Here is a 12,406-nt window from a genome sequence, read left to right as displayed (position 1 = left end):
TAAGTATTATCTAGACCATCCCTGACAGGTGTTTGTCTAACTTGCTTTTAAACATCTCCAAATACAGAGATTTCACAACCTCCTTAGGCATTTTATTTCAATGTTTAACCTAACAGCTAGGAAGTTTTTCCTAATGACCAACCTAAACTTCCCTTGCTGCAATTTAAGCCCATTGTTTCTTGTCCTAATCTCAGAGCTTAATAAGAACAATTGTTTGGCTCATTTAAACAACAACAGAAAAAACCACATAACACACCCACCTTTTTTAAAAACAATGTTTTTTAAAGTGTTGCCTAGAGGAAAACTTTTATAATGAAATCTTTAACTTCATACAAAACACACAGACACACACATCCTAACTTAAAAGGAAAAAACAGTTTATGTTAAACAATAGATAAGAACGCTGTTTCTCACCCACTTTTTAAATGCTATCAAAGTTTTAACAGTTTCCTAAAGGGGAAAAAAAACTGTTGTAAAGAAGACTTTAGATTTATACAACATTAAAAAAAAACTCGCACAGGGGTTGGCAACCTTCGGCATGTGGCCTATCAAGGTAATCCAAAGGCAGGTCGCGAGACATTGTGTTTACTTTGACCCCGCAGGCATGGCCCCCCGCAGCTCCCAGTGGCCACGGTTTGGCTTGGGGAGGAGACACATTTTAAATCTGTCTCTGAAGAGAGAAAAGCAGTAAAGAAATTTGTACTGAGAGAGATCTAGAACTCAATCCCCAAAGAGCCATATGCAGGAGAATTAACTTCTGTCTCTACTTCTGCCACAGACTACCTTCCTGTGTGACGTTAAGCAAGTCATGTTAGCTAAAATTGTGACACCTGGTCACCAAATGTGGTTTCCTCATTTCCTGTGCGCCTGACTTGAGGCATCTGGGGCCTGACACCCTAACTGCAGGTGAAGTCACTGGGAAATGTGAATGCTCAGTACCATTCACATACCAGGGTTGTGAGTTCAATCCTTGAGGGGCCATTTAAGGATCTGGGCCAAAAATTGGGGATTGGTCCTGCTTTGAGCAGGGGGTTGGACTAGATGACCTCCTGAGGTCCCTTCCAACCCTGATATTCTATGAGTCTATGGGCTGTTGGGGCCATGTGCTGGGTCCAGGAGTGTCATGAAGGGAACCCAAAAGGGGAAAGGGATAGCTCAGGGGTTTGAGCACTGGCCTGCTAAACCCAGGGTTGTGAGTTCAATCCTTGAAGGGGCCATTTAGAGATCTGGGGCAAAATTGGGGGCTTGGTCCTGCTTTGAGCAGGGGGTTCAACTAGATGACCTCCTGAGGTCCCTTCCAACCCTGATAGTTTATGATTCTCAGTCAGGAAGTGTAGTCTGGAGGAATGAGCACATGGATGGGAGTCAGGAGACTGAGTTCTAACCTTGACTTTGCCTCTGTTTCATTGCATGACCTTGAGCAAATCACTTAAAACATCTGTAGGGTGGGATAATAATTTATCTCCCAGGCAAATTGTGAAAATACATTCATTAACGTTGGTTACACATGCAGTCACTGTGGGTTTCCAAAAAAAAAAAAAAGACGGCAAGGAAATGAATAATTTTGTATTCAGGATTTGGATGGCATGCAATACGTAAGGGATCAGATTGGGCCACACATTGAATGACGAGAATGAAAAGAATTTTTGAATAGTTGCCTCCTTCCTTGAGCATCATCATCCCGTGCATTTAATGAGGCATAGGTCCTGATTGTACGTGATCATTTACTTAAAGCTATCTTAAAGCAAAAGGAGACAGAATTCAGGTTGCCTGGGAATTATTTAACTTTCAAGAGCTTGACTTTGCAATCAAAATTATGTTCTTTTAACACCATTGTAATTTTACATTGTAGAAAGGAAGTCCAAGATTAACCTCCAATAGAAAAATATTTTGAAAATACCTGCCAATTGGTGCACACCAAAAGCCAGATATAATACTATGAAGAAATATTTTTATAAGCCAGGGAAGAACAAATAATTGGCCGGCGTTTTCCAAATATTTACCTAAAGGAAGTTATAAGATCTTCAGTGCTTAGTAGGCTGTTTAAAAGATTAGCCTTAATTTAATTATGCCTGCTGGTCTGATGCTGTTTTGAAAAGTTTTTTTTAAGATTCTTTACATCTTCTCTCAGGGACGAGAGAAAAATTGATTTGTACGGCACCAAACACGTTATCTGCACTGAACAAGTAAGAAACTAGTAAGAGGCAATGTAAGAAGTCACATCTTACGTTTCTGAAAAATCTTTCAGATATTCTGTTTCTTGCTCGTGAATTTGCTTTGTTATACAAACTGTCATAAACAGGGCAGAAGTCAATCCAGTTATTCTTGCTGTCTGACTGTTATAGCAACTTGAAATGACCTTGCTGATCTTATTTGTTTTGTTTTTTTAACCATGATTGTTGTGAGTAAGGTGTATTTTCAGCTTTTTCTCTTTTTTTCTGTAAATAATCTTTTCTTCAAGCATTTCAGACAGGTATCTGAACAAAACTGAGATTGTCTGTCATAGGGTTTTAAACTATGTGCAACTTTACTCAAGTTTGTTTTTGCTGTTTCTTTTATAATGTCTTACAAAGAATATCATGTCAGTGTGTTGACATTATTGATTATAACTCTGTGCTGACCTTTCTTGACTTCTGTTTGTATCAGACATGTTTTGCACTGGTACCACGAGAGATGCAGTGTTGCATAGTGGATAGTGCACTGGACTAGGACTCAGAAGATTCTATTCCTGGTTGTGGCACTGGCTTCATGAGTGACCTTGGACAATCACTTCACCTCTCTGTGCCTCAGTTTGCCTCTCTTTAATAATGATAATGAGGATAATTACACTTACCTCCTTTGTAGAGCAGTCTGAGAGTTACAGATAAGAAGTGCTGTAAGAGCGTTAGGTCTTATTATTATTGCACCATGTCTGTTTATTCCGTCTGCCAAGCTAGATTCTAGTATACTTTTACTGGGATTGGATTAAAAGTCTCATCTTGGTTCTCTTCCAAATCATAAGTACCTTAGTATTCACCTTGCTTAGTTTTAACAGGAAAGCCGATCCTTTCAATGCTCATTTGTGTCACCGGATGGCACCTTCCTCTTTGATTGTTAATTACTCTTTTAAAAAAAAATTATAATTAAAGTGTAGTACTTGAACGGGGGGGTCTCTCACCTCTTGGGAGACTCCAATGAACCACTGGGCTAAAAGTTATACGGTGGGCATCACCTCCTCTGGCCAGATTTTGAATGGGAATCAATTTGGTAGGTGGCCTCTGAATATGCCTGCCAGACCAGGACCCGCACATGTGTTAGGCAACCAAAGGCCTATCTTCCCCTGGTTTGTCAATCACTCTGGAACTTAGCTGGAAGACAGGTTTTGGATACGTAGAATTAGATGGCAGTGAGCATACTCTGAGGCAGAAACATAGGGCCCTAGGGAACTTTCTCCTTGAAAACTTAAAGGCCAAGAGGCCTACAGGGCTTTGACAGGAGTTTTGTGCATTGCAGTGGTCCCAAAATTGGGACTAAGGTGCCTAAAACATGGACTTAGGCACCAGCTTCCTTTGTGCATCCAGCCCTGTGGCTTTACTGCATGTTTGCATAGTGCAATAGAGACATTGATCCCTAGCTGGGACACTGAGGTGCTACTGGAACAAACGAATGATATTCATTATTCATAAATGTTTGAATTACTAACCTGTGCCACTATTCTTCTTGAAGCAAGATCATCCATTTATTCACAAATATCTTTGCAAATATGATTTTTCATTATCCAATCAGCTCTAGTTCTAAAACACCTGTTGGGATATTTTCCTTGTTAATCATCCTACGCTTTCCTTTATCTATCCCATTACTTTTAGTAATACCCCCTTGGTGTCCCCAAATGACTTCTCTCAACATTTAACTCAATATGTTGATTTGCCAGAGTTGGCTTTGAATATTTTAACATCTGCTCTAGTTTAATTTAAAAGAGATTAATTAGGAATGTGTTACATTTAGTGTACCGGACACTAAATTTCTACATGAATGAGGACCCGTTAACAAAATAACATCAGCCAAATCAACATGTAGACTTTTCGGATTAGTGTCACTGCCGTATTCTGTCAACCTAAAGATGAGAAAAAATGGTATCAGCTAAGTCACTTGGTGTCAATGTGGTCTCTTTGTTACTCCGTATCAATGTTAGTGTTATATTATTATAAGAAAGCTACAGAATTTGTGAAAGATCGGGGGGTGGGGGTCAGTAAATGGTACCACCCATATAGCTGAGAAAACATTCCCAGTTGATGCACAGTATTTCCCACCCCATGAATATCAGAGTGTTTTCAAATTATCACACTGGCAAAACAATTGGTTGATTTGGATTTGAAATATTAATAGTGTCTGAGGATTTTTCATGCCAATATTATTGTTCTTAACTGATCACAGGCAGTATGGTGTTTTTGTTTTTAAGAGGGAGGAGAATTGTTTCACCTTTTGTTCTGCTTGCTGGCAATACACCAAATTCTAATGCAGTGTACTGCTGTCTCAGACTTGTTAGGGTGTGCTGTTTGCTAGGATAAATATGACTGAGGAAATATGATATCAGTATCCCAGTGCAACACATCATCTGGGAAAACTGAAAAAAAAATGCTTTTAGAATACTGCAGATAAAGACACGGTACACTTTCAGAAAATAAACAGGAACATTTTCAAACCATTTTCTTCAAGGCCTAGTCCATCTTGAGGTGGAACTTAGTTAACTGGAACTTAGTTAAACATTCTGTTGGCAATAAAGAACCCCTGGTGGTGTTGGCCTTTCATTGTTTAATGAAGTTAAAGGGGAAATTACTTTCCTGTAGATATCACTCAGATGGTTCCTACTCCTGGGTCTTGCTCTTGTAGCACAAGCAGAAGGGAAATCCCCTAGCTTTCAAAGGCTGTTAATCCTTTGAGGCACTGTTAGGTTTCACATACAAAGCAACTTGCCAGTGCCGCTGTGTCATCTAATATGCTTCACTTCTCTTCATCTAATCTGTTTATCAGGAACAGAAAGCAAAGTGCTCCCTAACCTCCAAAAATCAGTAGTTCAACATGGAGGTCACACTGTGTCCCATAGTGATGCAGTGACTCCCTCAGTTTCCCCTCACCACTGTGCCTGAATTTTCCTCTGAGTTGATAGGACATTTTATATTAGACAGAGATCAATCTCTCTCTTTCTCTCTGTAGAAAGACCCTGAAATAGGTGCAGCCTATTCTCTAGTCTCTTTCTTACTGGGGAGCAGGAGCTATCTTAGATATCCTGTTTCTTCTTCTCAGCAGATCTTATTCTGTAGCCTGCAGTCACATGATCCCTGAAAAAGATAAGTCCCATGATGTCTTGCTGCTTGAATAGGATTGTGAGAAGCCATACATCTTCCTTATGGCACTCAGAATACCCTGTTAAACTGTGCTAGAAATATTTACTTATTTTAATATATGCATACCTGAAAGGCACATACCTCATCCTCTAGGCACTTCTCACATAATTGTACATTGTACAATTCTTACAAAACCAAATAATTCTGTAGCTTATCCTGTCCACACATCAACTGAAAAATTGATTTAACTATTCACCATTCCCTAAAGGGTACAGAAAATCATTTGCAGATCAACAAATTCAGACCTAGTTGCTCTCTGGTGTACGTGGGTGCCAAGTTCTTCCATACTTTATAGGTTAATAAACAATAGCGTGAACAATATCCAGAAATCAATAAGCAGCCAATTCAAATCACACAACACCATTCAATGTGAGTTGTACCTATCCTAGCATATGGATGTCATGGCCGGAAAGTCAGTAATTGAAAACAAATGTTTAATTTCCCAACTCTAATGGGAAGGTTGGAGGATGGAAAACAGCCAAAAACCCTTGAGTAGGAAGGGAGATCCCACCTGCCTTGGTGAAGAAGTACTACCGCTAAAAGCAGGAACTCAGCCAATGCAGTATCTTCAGAGAAAACAGTAACAGTGTGTTAGGATACATTTCAATATATAGCTGGCAATACCTTGCACTGACTGGGAGAGGGACAAAATCACCTAGTGCATTTCTCATCTTTCATTTCAATTATTCTCAGATAGTGTTTACTACTAACACATTTTGGAATCCTAACCTCTGCAGCTAATTTAAATCTGTTAAGATGATGTACAGTAATGAAGAGAATCCTTTTAACTTGCTTAGCTGCATTAGACTCTGCAGTGCTGACAGAAGCAAAATAGACTGAAAAATGACTTTTTTCATAAAAACAAGTTAATCTGAGTCAGAATAAACACAGAGAAGAGGTTTGTTGAATAAGATGCCGCCATTTTATACTGTGACTTTCTCCCCCTCTGGCAGGGTGTGGGGAGAAACTGAATCTGGGTTTCCCACATTCCAGGGATTGCTCTAGCCACTTGGCTAAAAGTTATAAGGTGGGCACCACAATCTCTTCCTCCTGGCTTCTTAAAAAAAATGGCATAGGTTCCTAACTCCAGGAGAGGGTTCACAGCTGAGAATAACAACTAGAGATAGGTATCTCCTTGCAGCCCAGACTTAGGCATCTATCTATTGGCAAGCTTACATGGCTTCCTGCCTAGTGTGCTGGTTTATATGAATCACAACCCTATTTTTCCGCATTTTTTGGATCGGGAACCTTGGCACCTAACTCAGGCTTTGTGAATTGCAGTGATTTTCTGGGCATGTAAAAGTTAGGTGCTGTGATTCTTGGTGTCACAACACCTAACTTCTTTTAGGCATCTAGTCCCTACCTAAAAGATCTTGTAACCTTAGGATAATGATAACATGCAGCTGGTGGATAAAACAAACAAACAAACAGATAAGAGTCAGCGGGAGAAAGAGGTAGGAATAATAAAGCAGTTTTTGATATACTAGCTGTCTGCATAATCGAACTGGTCACCTGTCTAGCTGTTATCGACTGGCAGTGTTCTGTACTCCTCTCAGCAGAAATGATTATTAAGAGCGGATGTGGCACAGCATAAGGTCGTGGCTTTTTACATTTTTTTTCTGGGAGTCTGCATTGTGTACAGGAAAATGCTTGCCAGGTATTGATGAACATGTCTGTGAATTCTAAAAGTCTGAGGAATTTTATCTTGAATGATTCATCTGACAACATGTATCAAAAGTGCAATATTCTCTATTGACGATTCTCTTGTTTTAAAAGTTTCAGTCATCTAGTCAGTGAGTAGAGCTATAACCACGAGGCATGCATGGCTATTCACTTACACAAAAAGGGTTGTCCAGTGGTTAGAACAATAGCCTGGGACTTGGGAGACCCAAGTGCTGCTCCCTGCTCCACTACAGGCTGCTTTACAAGACACTTAGTCGCAGATTCTGACAGGGAGTTCAGCTCTTTGCTTTCATTGACATCAGTAGGAGTTAGCACCTAAATACCTTTGAGGATCTGAGCCTTAGTGTCTCTCTGCTTCAGGTCCCCATCTATAAAATGGAGATGGTAATAATAATTTCCTATGTCACCGGGGTGTTAGGAAGATAAATAGCACATCAAAGTTACTGTGCTGCCTGGCAGCATGAGTAGGAGTTTCTTGACACATCCACAGAGAGCGTCTCCACCGTGAGGCTGCACCACAGTCTCAAGAGGTATCTCTGAAAAAAACTGCCATAGGTGGAAAGCAAAGCTGCACCAACAGCAGGAGAGGAGCTTCAGCTGTACCCTCTTCTATGCCCTCTTCCAGTAACAAAAAGCTTTTGTTAAATGTAATTATTCCAGGGACTTTGCATGCCTATGCTAACTCTCCAATAAAGAGATTGTGAGGTACAGAAAGTCTGTAAGAGGTTTAGATACCACAGTTACGTATCAACAACATAGCTAGAATCACACATCATGAATAACAACTAATGAATAGTTGAAATGAACAGCCCAGGAGCTGAAAATTGCTTCTCCATGCTATTCAGTGAATGCAACAATGAATATGTTGTAAACAAGGTTCACTTACAAACCAAGAAAAGGATTAAATTTGCAGTTAAAATATTTTCAACAAATGATTCAACCAGCTCGTATCTGGATCTACACATTCCTACCACCATCATCATTTAGGAGTGCACCAAGGACAGCAATGTTTTGGCAGGATCATCCTGAAGAGGCCCTGGTCAGCAGACCTACTCCTTCCCACCATCCTCAGGGAATGCATCAGGATCAGTGACCTCCTGAAGGAGAGGACTAAAAAGGATTTGAGGCCCTGGCAGACCTGCTTGCTTCCTAGTGCAATTACTGTAAATCAGTCATTAAAATATAAAGAGTGAATCTGGAAGAAGCTGACTGTTTTAGATTTTAAATCTCTCCTTCACAAAAAAGAAAACTTTATGAATCACATTCTGGGCATTATAGTTGGTCAGTTTGTTCATTAATATGTCTTGTTTTCAGAAGTTTATCATAGAAAAGAAAATCTCTCTGCTTCATATTATGTTAAAAATAACTGTGCTTTAGCACAATAATAATAAACTGTGTAGACAATCTATGCCAGCATTGTCATAATGTCCCTTCAAAAACCCTTGAGTTTGGAAACTTCAAAGCAGAACTATGGAGAGGGATGCAGTAAATCTGTCACGCATTGTCAAACATAGAGGTCTGTTTTTCCCAGACACACATGTTTAAGTCCTATCAGTAGTAATGGGAGTTACTCATGCACGTTACATGGAGAACTGAAAGTCTTTAACCAGTAATCATCTGCCATAATTTAACCACAAAGTACATGGGGCTTACTGTGGCAGTGACAGAGATTAATGCAGTACATTTTTCACAGGTTGTAGAGTGTCCTGCTGCCAAAATGCCTACAGGGCAGGAGATGAAACTGTACCTGAACTGGCACCAAACTGACAGGGCAGGCTGGTAGCTATTATCTAAATCTAGATTTTACGAGCCATTTTATGGGTCAGGGAATATCTAGAGACACACACGTTTTATACCTTGAGACTGAAGGAGTTGACCTACCAAGTCAGCCGTAAAGCCATCATTAAGATAAATGCAGTGTGCCTACAAAGACTTAAATAGAATGGAGCAGGATGGTTTATTACCGAAGGCTTTTACCTCTCCCACACATTACCATTGTGCTTAAGAAGCTATTAAGAAATAGCATGGGATTCCAATCATCCTAATGATTCAGAATAAACTATAAATAAATGCATTGATTTTATAAAGTTAATGATTATTTAACTGTACTGACATCTATTTTGCCAATTCATAGAATCATAGAATATCAGGGTTGGAAGGGACCCCAGAAGGTCATCTAGTCCAACCCCCTGCTTGAAGCAGGACCAATTCCCAGTTAAATCATCCCAGCCAGGGCTTTGTCAAGCCTGACCTTAAAAACCTCTAAGGAAGGAGATTCTATCACCTCCCTAGGTAACGCATTCCAGTGTTTCACCACCCTCCTAGTGAAAAAGTTTTTCCTAATATCCAATCTAAACCTCCCCCACTGCAACTTGAGACCATTACTCCTCGTTCTGTCATCTGCTACCATTGAGAACAGTCTAGAGCCATCCTCTTTGGAACCCCCTTTCAGGTAGTTGAAAGCAGCTATCAAATCCCCCCTCATTCTTCTCTTCTGCAGGCTAAACAATCCCAGCTCCCTCAGCCTCTCCTCATAAGTCATGTGTTCTAGACCCCTAATCATTTTTGTTGCCCTTCGCTGGACTCTCTCCAATTTATCCACATCCTTCTTGTGGTGTGGGGCCCAAAACTGGACACAGTACTCGAGATGAGGCCTCACCAATGTCGAATAGAGGGGAACGATCACGTCCCTCGATCTGCTCGCTATGCCCCTACTTATACATCCCAAAATGCCATTGGCCTTCTTGGCAACAAGGGCACACTGCTGACTCATATCCAGCTTCTCGTCCACTGTCACCCCTAGGTCCTTTTCCGCAGAACTGCTGCCTAGCCATTCGGTCCCTAGTCTGTAGCCGTGCATTGGATTCTTCCATCCTAAGTGCAGGACGCTGCACTTATCCTTATTGAACCTCATCAGATTTCTTTTGGCCCAATCCTCCAATTTGTCTAGGTCCTTCTGTATCCTATCCCTCCCCTCCAGCGTATCTACCACTCCTCCCAGTTTAGTATCATCCGCAAATTTGCTGAGAGTGCAATCCACACCATCCTCCAGATCATTTATGAAGATATTGAACAAAACCGGCCCCAGGACCGACCCCTGGGGCACTCCACTTGATACCGGCTGCCAACTAGACATGGAGCCATTGATCACTACCCGTTGAGCCCGACAATCTAGCCAGCTTTCTACCCACCTTATAGTGCATTCATCCAGCCCATACTTCCTTAACTTGCTGACAAGAATACTGTGGGAGACCATGTCAAAAGCTTTGCTAAAGTCAAGAAACAATACATCCACTGCTTTCCCTTCATCCACAGAACAGTAATCTCATCATAAAAGGCGATTAGATTAGTCAGGCATGACCTTCCCTTGGTGAATCCATGCTGGCTGTTCCTGATCACTTTCCTCTCATGCAAGTGCTTCAGGATTGATTCTTTGAGGACCTGCTCCATGATTCACTAAGATGATTCACTAAGCTGAATGAAACCAAATTCTATCTGATATTCTGTATATAATTTTTTTTATTTAATTTCAGCAATCATCTTACACTTTCCAAACAAGTATTGACAATTTTGTTTTGACTTATGATCTGATTCTGCAAAGGCTTCTCTGCACATGCTTACGTTTAAATACCTGAACATTTCTACTGAGTTCAGTGGGACTACCCACGTGCTTAAAGTTAATTATCTTTGCAGGATTGGGGCGCTAATTTGTATAACTGATAGTTATAGCCAAGTACATTATATTGTTATTACAGAACACACACAGAAATAAACACTGTATTCACATGCCACCCACAAAGCTCACATGCCTGACTGTATTCACATGCCTGACTGTATTCACATGCCACCCACAAAGCTCACTTCTGGTAGACATAGCTGCATCCTACAGAGTGCAGTAGCAATATGATATACTAAATATGACATCTTTCAGTGTTTGCATTTTCAAGTAGCTCCTGTTCTCAGGGAGAACCACACTGGGACTATGTATTACTTTGATATTTTTTCTATGTAGTCCCTCTCGATATTTATACTTTATTCAGCCTGTAGACACCCAACACTTACCACACTTAGATTTAATTGAACAATTTGATTGTAAAAGGATTGAGGATTAATGTCAAACATTCATCAGAAATACACTATCCAAAGTGAGCAACAGGCACATATGTTCTGAAAGCATTTCCATCTTTTATATGCCTTTACTCTTTTATGTACCTGACAAAAAATACTGCCCCACATCACTCACTTAAAAAATGACAATTCATCTTATTTATCAGATGATTGTTCAGTAGATTATAGAAAACTTCTCGTATAGTGGACATAGTTAGAAAGCTACCTTTTGCCTTTTAACCAGCAAGTAAAATATTACTAATGATATACCCCCATTATAAGTGAAGGGAATAGGTACTCATGCTGGTAACATCATTGCTCCCAGTACAAAGGAACATACTTTAATTGTATCCTCTGTATGATGTTTACATGTGGCAATTTGAAATAGTGAGGACAAGAAGGAAGAACATACAAAATGAGTGAATTCAACTGCTGAGTCAATCTTTAACTTTAAAAACAATACTGATGAAAAAAGGGTCATGTCTCACACACTGCATTTTTGTAGGGTTGCCCGGACTGCTCTATTTCAGTTGACTTACTGGTTGTATTTGGAATTCTTCTGAATAAGCCATTTTCGATAATCTCACCCATACTTGAAGACCATAAATAGACCCCCATCAGGTTCCCACTCCTTTGGGTGCTGAGACTAATTTTCCTTACTCTGACAGCTGAAGATTTAGTATGTGTTCCAGGCCACAGTACCATGGCTGTATATTATACCCTGACTTTGGTAACAAAACAAATAATAAAAAAAGACTTCACCTATGAAATATTTACCCAAGCCAATCTGTTACTGAGTGAACTTTTTCTATGACTTTTTACGTGTTCAGAGTACTGAAATACAGAGTATAGGAAGTGACCTGCATCTTTGAGTGGTTTTAAACTATTAGCTAGTATTATTAAATGATTTAAAACAATTTTAGTTTAAAATAAAATGTATTTTGCTTGCACTAATGTGACCAATGACTTTTCTATAAAATCCTAGTCATGTTTTGACGCAGTCATGACATATCCAGCATTAGCCATGACAAACAAGCATCCTTGGTCATTACCCAGAATTATGAAGTGATGCAAAATTCAGATTACCAAAAAATTAGTGGATTTTAACTTCCATTTATGGAGAGATGAAGTAATACAGAGGCCCTGAACTTCTCTGGGAACTCCCATTCTAATCCTGTCATAATCCACACTGAAGGAAATAAAAATTCACTCAAAAGCTACATACACTAATA

General features: G+C 39.9%; 1 protein-coding gene across 5 annotated transcripts in view; it reads left to right on the top strand.

Annotated features, from left to right (window-relative positions):
• The window catches only part of SNTG2 (syntrophin gamma 2), a 487,892-nt gene that overhangs the window by 360,653 nt on the left and 114,833 nt on the right, over positions 1–12,406 (top strand). The window lies entirely within an intron of this gene.

Source organism: Caretta caretta, chromosome 3, assembly GCF_965140235.1.
Source record: "Caretta caretta isolate rCarCar2 chromosome 3, rCarCar1.hap1, whole genome shotgun sequence".
Classification (NCBI taxonomy): domain Eukaryota; kingdom Metazoa; phylum Chordata; order Testudines; family Cheloniidae; genus Caretta; species Caretta caretta.
The sequence above is the reverse complement of the archived record's forward strand: the minus strand, read 5'-3'. Positions and strand labels throughout refer to the sequence as shown.